The sequence below is a fragment of the Ictidomys tridecemlineatus genome, chromosome 3 (genome assembly GCF_052094955.1).
Source record: "Ictidomys tridecemlineatus isolate mIctTri1 chromosome 3, mIctTri1.hap1, whole genome shotgun sequence".
NCBI classification, from domain to species: domain Eukaryota; kingdom Metazoa; phylum Chordata; class Mammalia; order Rodentia; family Sciuridae; genus Ictidomys; species Ictidomys tridecemlineatus.
Window position 1 is genome coordinate 109,505,298 of NC_135479.1, and position 19,503 is coordinate 109,524,800.

At 32.0% G+C, this 19,503-nt stretch overlaps 1 long non-coding RNA gene across 1 annotated transcript in view; it reads right to left on the bottom strand.

Moving 5' to 3' along the window:
- The window catches only part of LOC144375861 (uncharacterized), a 52,107-nt gene that overhangs the window by 25,722 nt on the left and 6,882 nt on the right, over nucleotides 1-19,503 (bottom strand). The gene's annotated exons all lie outside the window — the stretch shown is intronic.

The window sequence follows — 19,503 nt, forward strand, 5'->3', positions numbered from 1 at the left end:
CTAATCCAACATGTCAATAATGCTGCAGTTGAAACCCTGACTCATGCATATTCTAAAGTTAAAATGATGATAAATTTGTATTACATTATTGGATTCAGCATTTGTAACAATGTATAGTAAATACAGAATCCTTCTTTGGTGATGCTTATAATAATTATTGTAAGTACAGTATACTCACAGGGATTCTGGCCCTCCCCCAGGGTATCTGGGCCTAACAGGTACATTTATATGCATGAAAAGTCAGTGGGACTTTTGCTGTTTTTTTTTTTTTTTTATGAGCAAAGTGGAGCTGGAGATGTTCTTTGGCATAATTAAGATTACAAAGTTGGGGGCTGGGGATGTGGCTCAAGCGGTAGCGCGCTCGCCTAGCATGCGTGCGGCCCGGGTTCGATCCTCAGCAGCACCACATACCAACAAAGATGTTGTGTCCGCCAAGAACTAAGAAAAAATAAATAAATGTTAAAATTCTCTCTCTCTCTCTCTGTCCCCCTCTCTCTCTCACTCTCTCTTTAAAAAAAAAAAAAAAAAAAAAAAAAAAAAAAAAGAAAAAAGATTACAAAGCAATTATATGATGCTCCAAGATTGGCCTTTTATTTTTTATTTTTAATTCAAAGCAACAAATTTATTCAAGTTTCACAAATTTTGAAATAGCCTGATATTAATAGATTCAGATAATAATTAGGCCCTCTATCAAGGGTGATAACATTAATATTTTTTGTCAATTTCTAAGAATTTATTTTAAAGTATTTCCCCAAATATTTTTAATATTACAGCTTATACCTTCAACTAAATTGCTTCTGGCTTTTAATCACAGAAATGAGGGTGATGCATCATTTTTATATTTTGTTTTGTGTTGTTCTCTTTTTTTAAAATGATGAAAATGAAACCAGCTATTGTACTCAGGACCACATAAGCCCAGTACAACTAAGTGAATATAAACTTCCTTCCCTCATTCAGTTCGCATTTTAGAATGTTTTTTCTCTTTTGCAGAAATATTACCCATAATCTTCTCTAAATGCATCAACTCAGTCTATGAAAAAGACATGAGTCACTTTGAATACATTTATTTGTTTAATTTTTAAAGATTCTAAATGTTGAAATCCCAAAGCATCTCACTTCAATACAAAGTGCTTTGTCTAATAAGCAAAACAAAGGCTTGAATGAGCACATTCCTAACAGATGCTGATCTAAATTATAGTGAGAGAAGTTATTCTAAATAAGAAGTAGTCTGTACTAACCATCTGCTGAAAACATTCTTACTTTCATATTCATAACTCCTGTGAATATGTCTGTTATGTTGGAGAACTTTAAAACATTAGTCATTTTTGAACAAAGAATTCTACCTTTTACAAAAAAAATCTTGAAATTGCATTAATTTTCATAACTTTAAAAGCATCATTTTCAAAACTGAACTTCAAAATCAAAGGAAATTATTAAATTTCATGAATTTTAACTTTACATTTTGTATTCTCAATTTCTTTGAAAAAAGGTATAAAGAAAGAATTAAAAAATCATAAACAATGAAGTTCTTATTTTTCTCTTTAAAATGTTAAGTATGAGAGACACTATTTTATATAAAAATTGCATAATTAAAATATACTTCACAACTAAAACAAAATGATCAAGAATTTTCACTTAATCAAGAGTTAAAATCTAGTATATAACATATATGCAGTATTGAAAATGAATCAGATTGAAGAAAAGCTGACAAAAAAATGTATTATTCCTTGAAATGAACTAAAATTTGTAATTTGAAACTTTGTAACATTTTCAAAATAATGCTAAATTTTGTATAGGATAGGCTTTGACATATTTCCCTTGAGGTAAAAAGTATTTCATATTTGTGAGAGTTACTTTCACATCCAAAGACAAGGTCACATTGGAAACTTTCATAAAAATCTCATCAGTAAGCATGTTTCTATGTATAATTCATCTTGGTCTCTTTAATTCCTTCACTTTATTCTAGGTTTTAAACATTTCAAATAATATTGTTTAAAAGATGATCAAAAGAATATTCAGAAATGAAATAAGTAGGAACAGTTGTGATCTAAGATTTTTAAGATAATAGAAAGATCAACTCTTAATACACTTGGCAACAAAACTCATAATCATTATTTAGGACAGAAATCATTAGCTGGAGTCAATAAGTAGAAAACTTTTGGCTAAGACAGATGTTGAGCTTGAAAAACATCATTTTAATGCTGTTATTAAACAGTATGTGGTATATTTGTTTTTTAAAATGGGAATTCCATTAATCTAAAGTTACATACTGTATAGTCAATTAAAGAAATATACAATGACTATATTATAAGTCAACTAAAGAATCACAAATTCAATAAAGTAGAAGAATAGAAAACAAACTACTCATCTCCGCATGTCAAAAGATCCAATTGCCACTGGATAGATTTTTACAAAGGAATTTGTCCTCTTTTCACAAGATGTTATTTTTTAAACTCTAAAAAATTATTTTTGATTCTGAGTTGAAAACTTCTGAGCACATGTCTTCAATAACTTTCTAAAAAACATTTCTGTTCTGGTTAATTGCTAATTAATCTGGGAAAACTTACCTGTGAACAAAATTATTAAAATTAAAAATTTCAGAGAAAAGAAGTATACAGTTCCCCAAAGAATAAAGATTTCCAGAAAAACTGACCTTTTTTGGAATTTGGACCAGTTAATGAGTATTAGCAATAACAAAGAATAAAATTATTTCATGCAGTATATGTTCCTAGATTTACCGGCTCAAATATATTCACAAAAAACGTTTTATGTTAGAATCTTATTTTAATTTTATTAAAATTAATTTATTTAAGTCAACAGAAAATATTGGAAAGAAAGAGTTGGTTTTGTTTGTAAATTCATTGTTACTAAACAAATGTGTTAATAAATGGTCTCTAGTCACTAAGTAAATTGTAGAACCTGAGGGAAGAAGTGTGGATGCTTAAAGTTAATGGTCAAATGATAAAATGTGTTTAAGTTTAATCACTTTACTTACATGGTCATTGATTTCCTTTACCTCCCTTTTCTGGTATGTCACACTTGATAAGCATTTTTTGATCACTAGCCAGACTTTTAACTATAGGCCTGATAGCAGGAAAAAAGTTCCCTCTAGTTTTGGTTATCCCAATATTCTTATTTTTTTTTTTTTTACTGAAAAAAAATGTTGGAAAACTTGATTAATTTTTTCATAATATTTTGCTTTAACATATATTTTTTCCTGATCACAGCTCAGATTGATGTGAATTTATTCTTTGGTATTTTAATGCAGGTAAGGTGTGAGCTCTGATAAAACAGTGTGGAGCTATAATTATAATATACATTGCTTTGCATGTCCAGAAGATTCTGTAAACAATGCATGTTATTGGCAAAAACAAATCACAACATTAGTTCTTTGGAAGCTCATAATAAAAAAAGTAAAACAGAAATGATTCTGTAATAATGGTTAAATCAAAAAATGTGCTAAATTATGTAGTGTTCATTGTGAACACACTATAGACCCATGAAGTTCTCTATTGATGTTACCTGGGGTGGAATACTAAGGCATTAATGTGAGACAGAAAAATTTATAGAAGAGTCTTGGAAGCATAGTTGCCCAAATTGATTTTCTGTTAGCTCATGTGTTACCTGTTTGACCTTGGCCAAGTTGCATTTCTTATCTGTAAAACAGAAATATATTGTTCCTAGCTTATGACATGGTTGAAGGATTGAATATGATGAAATATTTACAGTATTTAGAATTCAACAAACATTTGCCTGGTGTAGTAAAACAGTGATGTAAGTGATGAAGGTTCAGAGAGAAATGGCCAGTTATGTGATGCCCCAGGGTTGAGTTGACCTAAGTTTTAAAGCAGAACAAGCAATTTCTAGTTAGAGATGATTTTTTTCCCTCTTCTTGAAAGGTGTTGAAAATCTACCCTTTCAGAAAAAAAAGGCTGAAATTTCTCCATAAAAGAGGGGAAATATATCATTGCAGAGACAAAGTCAACAAAGAACTGGTTATGTTCACCCTGTCCAGTAAAACAGCATTAACTGATGTAGGTTAAAAAAATAAGGATAGGTAGAAAGGAGACAAACAAGAAAAGAGGGACTGTCCTCACCTTCATCACCATACCTGGTTTCCTTCAAGTCTAAATCCTTAAAAGGTTCCATAACATTTTGAGTACTATAAATCCAGTTAATTCATCTCTATTTTGTTAGTACTTTTATACTGATTAAAAGAAGCTTAGAGATATAAATTGTTAGAGACCTATTGTACTAATAAGGATTTTCTAGAAAAAAATCAAGAGGAATTATAATTATAAAAAGGTGATTTTTAGATTGACTTATGCAACCAGAAACTGTGTCACGACCCCCTTGCCCGCAAGGAAGACGCGACTCAGGAATCTTCTTTCAGCAGTTTATTCAGGCCCTTGATATTCTTCTAATGATTCTTCTACTACCCGGAATAATAATTGGATGCCCCTCCCAGCCTTAATAAAGCACCTCGAACCCCAATGCAAAGCTGCCACGTGTACCCTTCTCACAGGGTGCTAGAAAATGACACGCCAACTTTCTCTGATAAGGAGCTGGGAACAACTCTCTTTGATATGGAGTTGTCCTTCACAGACCACAACGGAGCCAGCGCCATCATGTAATGGCGACCACAGTCCGCAGGAACGGCTCACCACAAAACTGGATAATCCACAATGGTCATCTGCAGGCTGGACAGCTGGCAGAATTAGTAGCTGCACAGTCCAAGAGGCTGAAGCCCCAGTCAAGAGGGTTCAAAGGTGCTACACTAGTCAGAGACCAAAAAGGCTTCTGGAGAATCACTTGAAGAATCCACTCTGGAAGAGTGAAGAAGCTAGGTTCAGATATTCTCAGATGATTTCAGGAGCAATCATGAACCCAGTCAAGAAGAATTAAGCTTGCATCTGCTGCTGCCTCCTCATTCTTGCAACTTTTATTTCATCCAATCCATCATCCTGTTGGACAGTGCTGCCCATGCTTAGGGAGGATCTCCATTTCAGTTGGCTATCCCATATACCAATTATTCCTAGAGACCACACCCTTGAGGACATGCCCATAATCCTCTTAATCCTTGGCATCTCTTAATCAATGAAGTTGAAAATTCAAATTAACCATTACCCCTATAGAAGGGTACAGTCCAAATGCTATATATTTTAACTAGATAGTGTTGCCTAAAGATTTTGAGAAGAACCAAACTGCCTCAGCATTTCTGTGGTGAAAGTCAAGAACCTGCTAGGGCTGAGCTGAGATCACCTTTTCCCTTTGGGGACCTACTTAGAAACCACACGGGGACAGAACCACATGTTTAAACCAGGTTTAAAGACAGGTAATTAGTGTAGCTAAATAAATTGGGTCTGATAAAGAAAATGGAGTCTGATTTGAGTCCTGGAAATCAGAAATTGCACCTGGGAGATTGAAATGTTAATGTACCCAAAGCTGGCCTGTATTTCCATCCTAAATAACTGTTAATGAAGCAACTCTGGGGCAGACATGGAATTGCTAATTAATTTGCCTGATCCCCTTCCTTTCAGGATCATTTCTTCTTGGCCCTCCAGCCCATCTGTTTCCCACCTCTTGGCCTTCCCACCTGCATCCCCCATTACAGATGCAGGATAAGGGGAAATGAACAAGATAAAGGAGAGGAATGTAAGGATTAAAAAAAAAAAAAACCAACTTCAGATGTATAAAAGGGATGAGACTTCTTCATCCCATGGATTCCACCTTTTGGATCCTCTTCTTCCACCCAGGAGAAGTCTGTTCTACTCTTCTTTAAAGAAAGCTTCTTGCTGAGGCGTGCTTCTCTGGCATTGGGCTTCAGCATTGGGGAAGCAGGATTCTTCAAGGTAACCAGTAACCAGAGATATCAGTTTGACTCTCATGCATTTAAATAATTACTTATATGAATAAGGAAGTACTAGCTAAAATATATACTAGGTTCCTGACATTTAATATAAAGAACAAATTTTCTGTTAATTTTAATATTAAATAGAGTATAATATTTTAGATATATTGAGCTAAGTAAAATATATATTATTGGTTCATCATTTTATTTTTAATATGTCTACTAAAAATCAAATTTACTCATGTAGCTTGCATTATATTTATATTGCATTATGCTGATTAGGGAAAATGTGTTTAGTTCTTGCCATTAATCACTATGAATAAAAGTTACTTGATAACTCCTAGATATTCATTTCACAAAGGTGAAAAAATTTATCTCCAGTGACATGGATAACTTCAAAAATATATGACCTTGTAGACATTAAATTGTTTCATAGTTAAATCAGAAATTATAAACCAATATTTTTTAAAATAGTTAACTACCCTAGGTTCTCAGATTCTTTTTTAATCAGTCATGACAGCTTACTGAATATGTCATTCAGTAATACATTAAACAAAATATTTTGAAATATATTCATTTTATATTTACTTGAGAGTCATAACTTTACCTTTGGAAATCATACTTTACAAGTAAAAACCTGAACTTCTTGAAGTTGGCAATAAAAAGTCCTTTGTGTACAATAAAAAAGATTAATTAACAGATGGCTTGCATTATTAAATAGTCCCTGTGATATGCTATTCAAGCTTTATAGGTTGTTGAAACTCTATGAACTGCTAAAAACTGATCTATAAGATGCAATAATTATACTTAATTAAAAGGTAAGACTCAAGTACTATACTGTTACTGCTCACTGCAGGTCTGAAACAATAATTATTCAGTAAATTATAATTTTTATTATTAAGATTTACTTTATTTCTTGTCCTTAAACAGAGTACTGCATAAAAATGTCTTATTTATATAAAATGTTTAAGTGAGAAAAAGTTAATGTTTTAAGAAAGGCAGTTTGAAAGGTATAGGGAGAATCGGCACAAATGGTGACAGCAATAAAATGAGAAAAGGAAAGATGAATTCACTAGGCAGAATCAGTAAAATGTGATATAATGGTAAAATTATATGGTAAAATATTGAGTAAACATAAAGTATATTGATGCATCTTATAGAACCATGCTCCATGAAGTAGGAGATAATTTCTTTGAGAATCATTTCTAAATTTTGATCATGTTCTTGAAGTAGAAGGAAATGCAAATGATTTTTTCCAAATTCTTCTAGAATTTCCTGAGTATAATACAAGTAGGAACTAAGAACTAGTAAGTTTCTTTGGAAAGCATCCTTTTTGAGATACTTAAAGTTTTTAGTCTTTAATATCAGAAACCAGAAATCCAGGTAGAGAAAATAGGGCCTCAGGAATCAAAATGAAGAAGACTCAATATAAAAGCCAAAGAAGGATGAGCTGAGGGGGAAAAAAGCAAAATCAACTACTTTGAAGTTTTACCTGTCATTCTTCATTAAAATATTATGATTAGCTTTTTTGTTGTTACTTCCAGAATCTGAAATATCTAACTTGCATGTTTTATAATTAATGCAGTCTTCCTTACATACAAGTAACTACAGCTGGGCCATAAATTTGAAATCATTAGTGCATTAGTTATACCAGCTTCTGAAATCCTGAATTGTGTGTGAACCATGACAGAAGTGTTAAAATATATTTTGAAATATGTTTTATGTTTTCAAAATGAGTAAAATTGACATGTCTGTTTTCAAAGTTTTAGGTTTTCTTAAAAGTAATGGGTTTTCTACATTCAATTATATTTTAAAATGATATGAAAGACATTCATGTCCAATCAGCTTAGTGGTGGAATTTTACCAATTTATTAGCCTAATATTCATGATACATTAATGCTTTTATACATAGATTTTAGCAAACAGAAAGTTTGTCACATGATTCTCAAGATTAAGCATTAGGTCTCAAATTTAGGTGTTGCTGTTATTACTGAACAGTAATAAGAACTTAATTTTCTGTTGGTATAGCAGAATAGGAAAAATGCTAGCATTAATCAAATAGAAATGTTTAAGAAATATTTGATAAGATTATCCCCTCTACATGACTAGCTTTATTTTCAATTGCTTCTCATCTTTATTATAATCCAAAAAATTAATACCTCTTCTACTCAGCAGTAATATGCATTTACTTCTGAAAAGCACATGCGAGAAATTTTGGCTGTTCTCCCTGAACTTTAATTAGAATCTTGAAACCCTGCTCAATAAGGAATTAACCCTAATCCACTCCATTTTGAATTCTCTGAGAGAACACAGAAAAATGCAATGATGACTAATGGTATATCATGGATAAATATTTTTCATAAAATCATGATTGTTATTCAATAAAAAGTATAATTTAAAACAAAATGCAATGTTTAAATATCACCTTGAAAAAATCCATAGTGGAGAATATGTGGGATACAAATTTTTTCATTTGTAATTATTGTTTCTTAATTTAATATGGTTTATTTTGAAAAGTTTAGTGTTTGCATCCCTCTTGGATTATTACTACAGTGAAATATACCTAATATGGTAAATTTGAATGGGAAACCTAATTCACAATTGACAAAATTATAGTGTTTTACTTTTGTTTAGAAATCATTGTGAATGTTTGTTGAATTACATTTCCCATATGTGAGAGTATAGAGCAAAGAAAATAAAAATTCTACAGAATATGTTATTTTACATCATCCAATTATTTACTTTATAATAGAACTAAGAAATAACATGATGCTCTAAAAAACAGTAGGCCTTTGGATACACGGATTAATTCATTACCATAGGAATGTCACATTAGAAACTAATTAGAGGTTTTCCTTGATCATAAACAGTTTCTCTTATGATTATTTAAGAGATTAAGCATCTACTAAACCTTGATAATTTTGATTTTGTTTGACAATTTACTTGCCTCAAGAAAAATTTATTTGCTGCAAAATTTAAATGATTTTTAAGATTGACAACTACTTAATTTTTACAGATATAATTATTTAATAAATTATAGTAAAATGAAGATTTGACTTATTTTGAAATTTTAGATATGCACATATGAGTATATTTAGTATAAAATTTGGTGCTGTGGTACTACTGTGGAATAGAAACAGCTTAAAAGAAATAAATCTGTACATGGGCTCCTTCTTGTCCAGAGAGGAGATACACAGAACAGGGTAGAAGAGAGTGTAGCTGTGGATTCACTAATAAAGACCTCCAGAAACCAAGCTGGATACAGGTCTGATTTTATTGTGCAGTGACCATGTATATATACTCAGGCAGTATTACAGGCAACCACCAATACAATTTCTTGCTAACTGTCCTTGCAGCGACCAATCAAGAAGCAGCCATGGAGCAAACACAGGGACTGCAACACATGGCCTCACACCCAGGGCTGTGCCTACAGGGGAGTGGTTTGCCATTCAGGTGCCCTTAATGTATGTTATGTATGCAGTACTTCATGCACTTGTTCCCACAAGTCTATTAAGTCTATTACAAGGAATATTCTGTCAATGATTCAAAAGTAAGTACCCCAAATAATAGTTTTTGGTTGTTGTTGTTGTTATTGCATATTTAATCCAGGAAGCTATATCTCCAGGTTTTTTTTTTTTTTTTTTTTTTGAGACAGGGTCTTGCTAAGTTGCTTATGGACTGCCTAAATAGCTGAGGCTAGCCTCAAACTTGCCATCTTCCCAATTTTGGCCTCTTAATCACGAGGATTTCACCATGTTGACACTGTTCCTAACTCAAACTATTAGTGCTTGCTGTCTGTGTTTCTAAAGTGAATGACAGAAAAGTATTCAGATGGAAAACACTGATTTTTATAGTGATTAACATTTCTAGAAGAGAACAGATTCAATATGCATCAATATGTTCCAACAAAGGTAACCTATGAAGGTGTGCATATGAGTTTCTGATAAGTACTAATTACAGATTTAATCTGGAGATAAGAAAAAGTTGTAAAACAGGAAAAGGAAATCACTAATGAAACTACCCATTTCTTCCCTTTTTTCTTATTGGTCATTTTCTGAGGAAGAGCTGTGTCTCTTCAGAAATATAGCAAATAACAATCTGTTTCCACATTTGTGCCATCATTGATATGTACTAAAGTGATATTTCTTCTCAGAAACCTTATATTTATTCTTTTTGTTGTTGTTCCAAAGGGAAGTTTCTTTAACACATAATGCAGCTAATCTATTCCTGTGTTTTACCTGTTAATTGAGTCAGTGTAACAAAAAAGAAAATCAAAAAGAAAGGAAAAAAGTATTTCCATTTCATTTTCAAAAGTAAATTTATATATATATGCTGGAGTTTTAAAAGTTCTAACCATATTTTAGACCCAGATAGACTCAAATTCTTAGAATTAATTGATTAGAGATTTCATAAGAACGTAGAGTAAATTAATCCCAATTTTCTAATGGCTTATGGAATTTTAGTAAACTAGAGAATGTTAATCTTTTCTTGGAGAAAAGAGATTTTATAAAGTATTTATTATTGTGTTTATTTAGAAGAATGTCACCAATTTCATCATGAAGCATTATGTAATTCATAATTTTTAAGAGTGTGTATTATACCTACAGGAAATTTCTATAAAAAAGTACTTTTATTAAATAGTATAGGGACAAATAAAAATTAAAACCAAGAAGCTTAATTCTAATTGCTGAAAATGAGAGGAGATTCTCATCTCTTTCTTCTTTGAGTTTATACTTTAGGAAACTTAAAATTATAAGCAATTTCTTCTTTCTTTTGAAATGTGTATTAGCCATTTTTAATGTTAGCTAGGACTTTTGCCAGCTGTATGACCCAGGAAATTCTTTCTCAAAGCTGTAGCAGCCATGTCTTTGAAAGGTGGACATCAAGGGTTATGTGTCCCTATCTGTCAGTTTCTATGGAAGACTAGAAGTTTCCTTTGGTGGGCACTTTGCTCCATTTTGCAAAAGGATCTCCTATCATGAAGCCAAGGAATTTTATGTTTCCTTAGGACAAAGCCAATTAACAAACACAGATGACACCCATGTGTTAGGGTCTGTAAACTAGTCAAGATGGCACCTGGCATTTTGCGAGAGGGAGTGGTTTGTGAAGTAAAGCTACCCAGCCATTAAGTGTGGAGATTCCTTATTGGTTGACTGCTGTATCTAGTTTATGTTAATTAAGATAAGCTGTGTGGAATGTATATATACCCCTCCTGTCCTACAATAAATGGCTCCACTCCTGCTGTATCAATCTACACAAGTTGCTCATCATCCCCGGTTATTTTGCTGCAGCCAGACTGCAGCACCCATATTACTAGGTTAATCTATGATGAACTGAGAAGTGCTGAATAGTATACTCAAGTTCTCTTAATTCAGGGCAAATTCTTCGTCTTGAAAACATGCATATAATGGGCTTTTATCTACTTGGCTATATAAAATGATGAGATTTCTGTGTTACCATTCTCTTACAGGGTTTTCTTAGAGGCATATCACATTCTGGTTTAAGGTTTAACACATCTTCAATAATAAAATTAATTTTTTCTCTACAAACTTTGTGGAAAGGACTTCTGATTTGGCAGAAGACGTTGTTTTTAACTATTTCCCTGAAAATATCTTTGTAAGTTAACAAAACTGAAGGTGGTTTGGGGACTCTTAATATGGGAATTTAATAGCAAATAGAGAGCATTTACTATGAAAAAATCACCTTTTAATCATTGTGGTATGCCTGATGACATTAGATAAAAATCACAACTATTCACTGTTCCATTGGAAGAATCATAAAGCAGAAATACCACCTCCACAGGTGTCCCTCTATAAATTACCCAGTTAATATTACCCTCATACGGCTATCCTCAGTTTCAATCCCATATTTTTTAGAAAGAGGTATATTTAGTCACTGTCTTTGAACTTTCATAGTCAAACCATATTTTGTTTTCAAGCTCTTGTATCTTTATCATGTGTGACTGTATTTTAAACTCATTTATATACTTTCCTTTAGTGACCATTAATAGTAAAGAGACTGTAGTATTCCATCTGTGAGTAGCTTAGAAACCTACAATAGTGGGCATTCAGCAAGAGTTTTAAAGACTAAATTGCTGGTCCAGGTGCACACACCTGTAATCCCAGCCATTTAGGAGGCTGAGGCAGGAGGATCACAAGTTCAAAGACAATCTCAGCAACTTAGCAAGGCCCTAAGGAACTCAGTGAGATCCTGTCTCTAAATAAAATACAAAAAAGTGTGTGTGGGGGGGGTTTGGTTCAGTGTTTAAGTGTCCCTGGGTTCAAATCCCAGTACCACCACCACCAAAAAAAAAAAAAAAAAAAAAAAAATGCTATAGTAGGAGTGCATGAATATAATGATAAAAGAGAAAAAAATGTAATTATTTTCTAAAATTTTGGAGCAATAAAAACATCTCACTATAATGTTAATGCTAATTGGAAAAAATAGCAAGATCTCTTTACCAAATTTATAAATATATCAATTTTAATTAAAAAAATAGTCTTACTTTTTTTCACTGATATTTATTGAATAAAGTATATTTTAAGTAAACTAACAAAGTTTTAATTAATCTCTAAATTATTCTATGCAGGAATATTTTCTGAGTAAGTATTATAAATACACTTTAGAAATGTAAAATTAAAACTAATTAATTAAAACTTTAGAGATCAACAAAAAGGAATGACAAAATTAATTAAGTTGAAAATATTTTTAAATCTCATTTTTGCTGCAAGATATCTGAAAAACACCTGCTCTTATAAAGAAAGAGCATGAGAATTGCTGATTATGTGTGGAGCACCCTTAGGCAGAAAAAATATACTTTTTTTATAATATCGTACCTGTTAAAATTTTTCTAATTATTCAAGTTATTTAGAGACTCTTCCTGTATAAGACAGTTTGTATGTATTTAAACAGTTTAATTTGATGTAACTTGGCAGTGGGACCCAAAAGAAATACTGAGATGGAACTTACATAATGGCAGTGTGAGTAGCTTGGAACAACTATCCCTCAGACAGATGATGATAACTGGTCAACATTAGCAAGGACAATCATTCAGTCTCTGAACATTGGCCAAAGTCCTTAAACAAATTGAAAAAACATATATCGAGCCAGGTTTCTGGGATGAAAATTCAGAATTCTCTTCAATGAGAACTGAAGGCAGAGACATTTGAGTGATGGGCTTTACCCACCCCTACTAAGATCCCTGGTATGGAAAAGCTATTCTTGTAGACTGAGAACCCAGTCATGGATCCCATTTCTCTCACTTCTACCTTCAAAAGATATGGGTCAGTTAGATGTTGGCCGTATGGTGACATTCTCTTTTTTTCAACAAACTGCTATATCTCTTAGGGAAAAATCTGGTAAAACTGCTGGTAAAGAATGAGATATCCATCTCTGCAGAAATATGCATTGGTGAAGAGTTCTTTTGGAGGCCCCCACAAGCAAGTATTAGCTTGTATCTGGTGTGGAAAAAATATCATATGTCAACTCAGGAGATCTCATCCTGGTATTAAGGACTAGTGCTATTTGTGGGAGGTTGTTGGCTACCTGGTAGCACCATTTTCCCTGACAAATGTACATTGTGCACCATAAGTAATACATATTGAAACACACAGTTAAAAGAGAATTCCACCTTTCATGTTTGCTCTACGACACAAAGGATCTTAGTTAGGAAAGCAAATCTCAACAAATTCTAATACCTATTGTGCTCTATCTTGAGCAACAGAAAAGCAATTTACTTGGAGTAATTATGTTCCACAGCATTATTGAAAACAACAAAATAAACAGCTAGTAATTGGCAGACTCAAGCAGTTTTATGTAATATCACACAATGTCCAGCATAGGTACAGAGGGAGAGAGAGAGACAGGAAGTATGTGGAGGACAGCATACATGGCATATGTGTTGCAGTCCCAGTGCTTGCTCCACCGTTTGCTCTGCCGTAGTTCGGCTGCAGCAAAATAACCAGGGGGTGACGAGCAATGTGTGTAGATTGATACAGCAGGAGTGGGAGCCATTTATTGTAAGACAGGAGGGGTATATATACATTCCACACAGCTTATCTTAATTAACATAAACTAGGTACAGCAGTCAACCAATAAGGAATCTCCACACTTAATGGCTCGCTGGCATTACTTCACAAACCACTCCCTCTGGCAAAATATCAGGTGCCATCCTGACTTGTTTACAGACCCTAATATTGCTCCTTGATTGATCACTGCAAGGGCAGTTAGCAGAAATTGCATTGATAGCTACCTACAATCTGCCCAAGTATATATACATGGTAACTGCACAATAAAATCAGACCTGCTTCCAGCTTGGTCTCTGGAGGTCTTGATTAGTGAGTCCACAGCCACACTTTCCTCTACCCTGTTCCGTGGACATCCTTGCTGGACTAGGGAGAGCTTAGGGAAGTAGAGTTCCAATTGCAGGAGAGTGGCTGCAAATGCAAGTGAACTTTCTTTTCAGGAGGTTGAAATGTTTTAAAATTAATTAGTGGTAATGGTTGCACAACTCTGAATATACTAAAATAACTGAACCATACATTTTTTTTTACTCTTGGTTTTTTTATATTTGTTTTTTTTAATATATATATATTTTTTAGTTGTTGGCAGACATGACATCTTTGTTTGTATGTGGTGCTGAGGATCGAACCCTGGCTTCACGCATGCCAGACGAGCGCGCTGCAGCTTGAGCCACATCCCCAGCCCATACATTTTTAAAGGATGAATTTTGTGAAATACAGTTTATTTTTTAAAGCTTTTATTAAAAATACTATGTCAAATGAATATGGCTAATCATAAAGACCAAATATTATATGATTCCATTTATCTGAAAAGTCTAGTATAAACAAATCTATAGACAGAAAGTAGTGTTTACTTTGGACTTCCAATGGATGAGAGAAGCAACTTCTTGAGTTAAAGAAGACATCTAAAGTTGGATTATGACAATAGTTGCAAAATTCTAGCAAATATATTAAAAACAGAGTATTATAATTTAAGTGAGTTTATATTTTCTGAGAGTTGTCATATAAGTATGAGAAAGTAGTCCAATGCATTGCTTTTGAATGAAATATTTCTTTGTAAAATAAATAGTCTTGTGATTATATAAGGCTATGTCTTTGTAGAAAATAATGCAAGTGCTAGATTGCCTTTTTAAAATTATTTTTAGTTACCACTAACTCTTTAAGAATTAAGTTGCATTGTCTTAGATGAATCAGAAGAGGAAAAACCTTTGGAGTGTTTTAATGGGAAAAAAACTGTCTGCAAAAAATAATATATTTATGTATTCCCTTGTGATTTTGATAATGGACAAATAAATGATTTAGGTGGGACACTGCAATTCTGGATCCAAAAAATATCACTCCCATGTATTTGCTTAAAGTATATTAAATTATCTCTTACAGTGCTTTATTGTTAAGTATAGATTGTCTGAAAGAAGTTTATTCCCATAAGAATGAAGTGCTTAAACAGCAACTCTCCACTAGAAAAACTTAACTTTCTGTTTAAAGTTATTAAGAGTTTTCTAAAAATCCTCTGTTTACTTCTTGCCTTAATTCCACTACATTTAAAGATAAATTTTACTTATGTCTTTTTATAGATTAATTAAAACTGTGGTTATTTGGTAAGACTTAAGCAAGCCTCAGTAAATGCTATTCAACAGGTTCTTTCTGCAAAAATCAAAGGAAAGTTGCTTATCAAGGTTTCAATTTTTTATATTTGTATCACAGCAGTTAAAAACTATAGAGTTATATTACTTTTGCTTAGTGCTTAAAGCACTACAGTTTAAAAATATATGTATGTAGAGAATGTTCAAGAAGGATCTAATATGACCTTTCTTCTTAGGTCTTCATGGGCATTTGAGGCATACATGATCCAGAGGATAAGGAAGCAAACACAGAGTATGTTTGAAGAATTAGGGCCTTATAGGCATGACCCAGACAACTCTAGTTATTTCTTTGAAGTTTTTTTTTTTTTTTTTTTTGGTATTGGGAATTGAGTCAAGAGGCACTTAACTATTGAGCCACATCCTCAGCCCTTTTTTATATTTTATTTAGAGATAGGATCTTGCTGAATTGCTTAGAGCTTTGCTAAGTTGCTGAGGCTGGTTTTGAACTCCTAATCCTCCTACCTTCGACTCCCAAGCTAGTAGGATTATAGGCAAAGTGTCCTTTTCTTTTCCAGAAACGGAATTTCTTATATGATGTATTTACATGATTTACCTTATCTTGGCTACCAATTGTACACAGTACATAATTGTATTTGTGTGTGTAAGTATACAATAAACAGCTTGGAATTTTTTTTTTTACAATATAAGATTCAATAATGAACTATTAAGGAAAACCAAATACCCAAAGTCAATATGTGATTAAATTGTTTAATAAAGGCTAAATGTTTTACTATAGGCTTTATACTCTTAATAAGGCCAATAATTAACCTCAGTAAATCTTATATAAGAACTTACTTAATAACTAAAATATTATTTTAAATATCAAATAAATATGTTTTAAAATATAAAACAATTTGTAGGGAAATATTCATCAAAATAGTATTAGATGCTTCATAAAATACTTTTGTATAATATATCAGATAACATATTTTATGCTATTTATTCTTTAATATTTAATTAATATACATCTTATTGAACTACATGTAAGTATGGGCCTTTTAATGATAATATACAATGATAACTCTTTAGAATCCAAGTGGATTTATACTTTCAAACTCCTCACGCTGGATGATATTTAATCAAAAATAATGGTTGAATGGGTATACATCAAAGATAATTTCTCTCCATAACATTCACCTGTTCAAAAAAAGATGTCAAGTGAAGCCTAACAGTGGTACATTTGTCAAAATTAAATTTTGAGATATTTACTATATTAAAAATTATATTTTCAGAATACACAATATTTGATAGTTTATTCAGTGTACTAGTTATTGTGGAAGTTAAATATTTTGAGAAAACATTTTAACTACAAGTGCTAAAAATTATGTATATATATTATTAAGTTTTCAAATAATAGTAAGCACTAATGTTCAATAAAATCACTAGCCTTTGAAAACTTGAAAGCATTTCCATCCTAGATACTGAAGGGAACTATCTGGTTTATTTTAAGCTACTAGATTAGAATGAATATCTTTTACTCCTTCAAAAGATGAATATGGCAAAGATAGCAAATGTTCCACTTTCTTACATCTCCAAATATTGATAGAAGTGTGTTTCAAATATTTACAGTTTCTTACTTAGTAGGGTGTTTCTTTTCTAACTCACCTGAACAAAAGACAGATTTTTTAATCACTACAAAAAATATTAAAGAAAAAACAAGTATAATGACTGTATTATTTTTAAAGATTTGTCTGTAACGGTTTTGATTTTTAAAATTCTCCTTTACTATTTAATCTCATGATTTTCTTGAACTCTAAGATATAATTTCTCTTTCAGTATAACTATTCTGAGGCAATCACTCTAGCAATATAATGCTAAAAGTTTGATAATACTGAGAATATCAGCATGTCCTCTATTCCAGGTTGACATTTGATTTGTGAAACATTCTATATTTTTGTATTTATTTTGTAATGTGATACATATTTGAGCTGTAAGCTTACAATTTGTGCACTTCTCTGCATTTATATTATATTTTAATTTAAACATTTTGCTTTTAAAAATACAAGGGATGAGGTTGTAAGATTGTCAGTAAAAGTGATAAAATAATAAGGAGAATCAGGTATGAAAATGATATGTAAAAGGATATTTTTGCTTATCATTTTATGGGAAACAAAATGGATTTATGAGCTGCATCCCAGAGTGACATAATAGTGGCTATGTGAATCACATATAGAAATATTATTCAAATTTAATTTTTTGAAGAAGTATTTCTTCTTTATTCTTGACAACATTTTTCTCTTCAGTTCCAGATTATCTTTGTGTTTTATCTTCTAGTTTTTCCAGTAGTTATTTCATTAGCTTAATATAAACTCTGAAGAGTTTAGAAAATTTTATGCAAATTTTAGCAAATTGTGAATGGTAGTGAAAGAGTGATAGCTGATTTTAAAATAATTATCCAATATCCAATTACCAGCAGTGAATATTGTGGAGTAGTTTCTGATAAAGTATAATGATATATAACTTATTAAGTACTGCTTAATACTAGTTTCCAATTAATAAAGGATTTTACGCAAAGCTGTACATGCTAATTTTCCTTAAATTTTAGTCTTAATTCTACACCTCTCTTCACTTCATTATAAATCTTGTTTATTTGAAACCAGTGAGCTCAGAAAATCCTCTTCATGATTTTCTTTATTTACAATATTTTAAAAAGCATACTATGAACTTGATGAGGTTAGTTTGAATAGTTTTACCTGATGGAGGACTATGACAGACATAATTACAGAGACATAACTATAATTGTACCCTTAATTTTACCTTACCTGTAGGATAAGAGGATTTCTTTGGTGCTTTTGTATTTGGAGCTCAGGGGAAAATTTTTGAATCTAGGACATTCAAGCACAATGCAAATTAAATTTTATATCTTTCTTTTGGTTATTTCTCCAGAGGTTTTATCTTGACTTTGTTGGTCTTTGGGCTGTATCTCTAAAGGCCTCTGGTTAACCACTCCAGCTGCACCACCAATTGGGCTCCTCCTTAAATTCACCTTTACATCTCCTACTTCTACTGATATAACAGCAAAGGTTTTATTTTAAACTTTTCTGAGACTCATTTAATGAGACATCCCAATGAGCATTTGTATTCTTAATAGCAACAAACGACTCTAGAATAAGAAAGAGATGCTTGAGACATGAGCAGTCTTTTTAGAACACTCCAAATCATACTACAGAACTGGTTATAATTTATATATGCAGTTCTGAATAGGAAAACAAATTGTATATTGTCAATATATAATTGCTTATTTAGTAAGGATCCTATTTTTTTTGTTGTTACATGAGTTTTTCTTTTTTTTTTTCCTTAAGCTATTATTTTGTTTTGTGCTAGCAAATTTAATTTGGTTGTACATATTAAGATTCACTTTTCAGCATGTTATTTCAGAATAATATACACTTTAATGGTGATGAGTTTCTATTAAGTTAAACTAAATTTCAAGAATTACTGAGAATAGGAAATACATTAAAGAGCTTTCCTTTAGTGTTTGTATCACTTTCAAAGTGAACTAACCATGTATTTTAACCTAAGAATAAATGTGTACTACATGGAACCTGTCTTTCTTTCTTTCCTTCATCTTTCTGATATGGGCAATGACCAAACACACTCCATTTTACCCTGAGACTCCTTGTCATGTAAGAAATGTTTCTCCCAAGGGAACACCCCACCTCTGTGCCCATCAACAGTTGCTTAGCATAGCATGTTTGGCAACACAAAATGTCAATTCTTATACAATGTAAAATTGTTCTCTTTTTGGTTCTCATTTTTCTTGCACAATGCATCCTATCAGGGAATGATTATCTAGATGTTAGTTCTTTAATTTGTACTCAACTAGGGTCATTTTGACCCACTTCCCTTCTGCTTATGATTTTAGATCTGATGATGTTTGTTTATGGTTTTGAATCACAGCAACAGCTATGTATGATATGTGGTTTTGAACTATAAAAAGTAAGCTCAAACCCTGGGATGTGGTCAAAGGGTTCAGACTAGCAGCCTG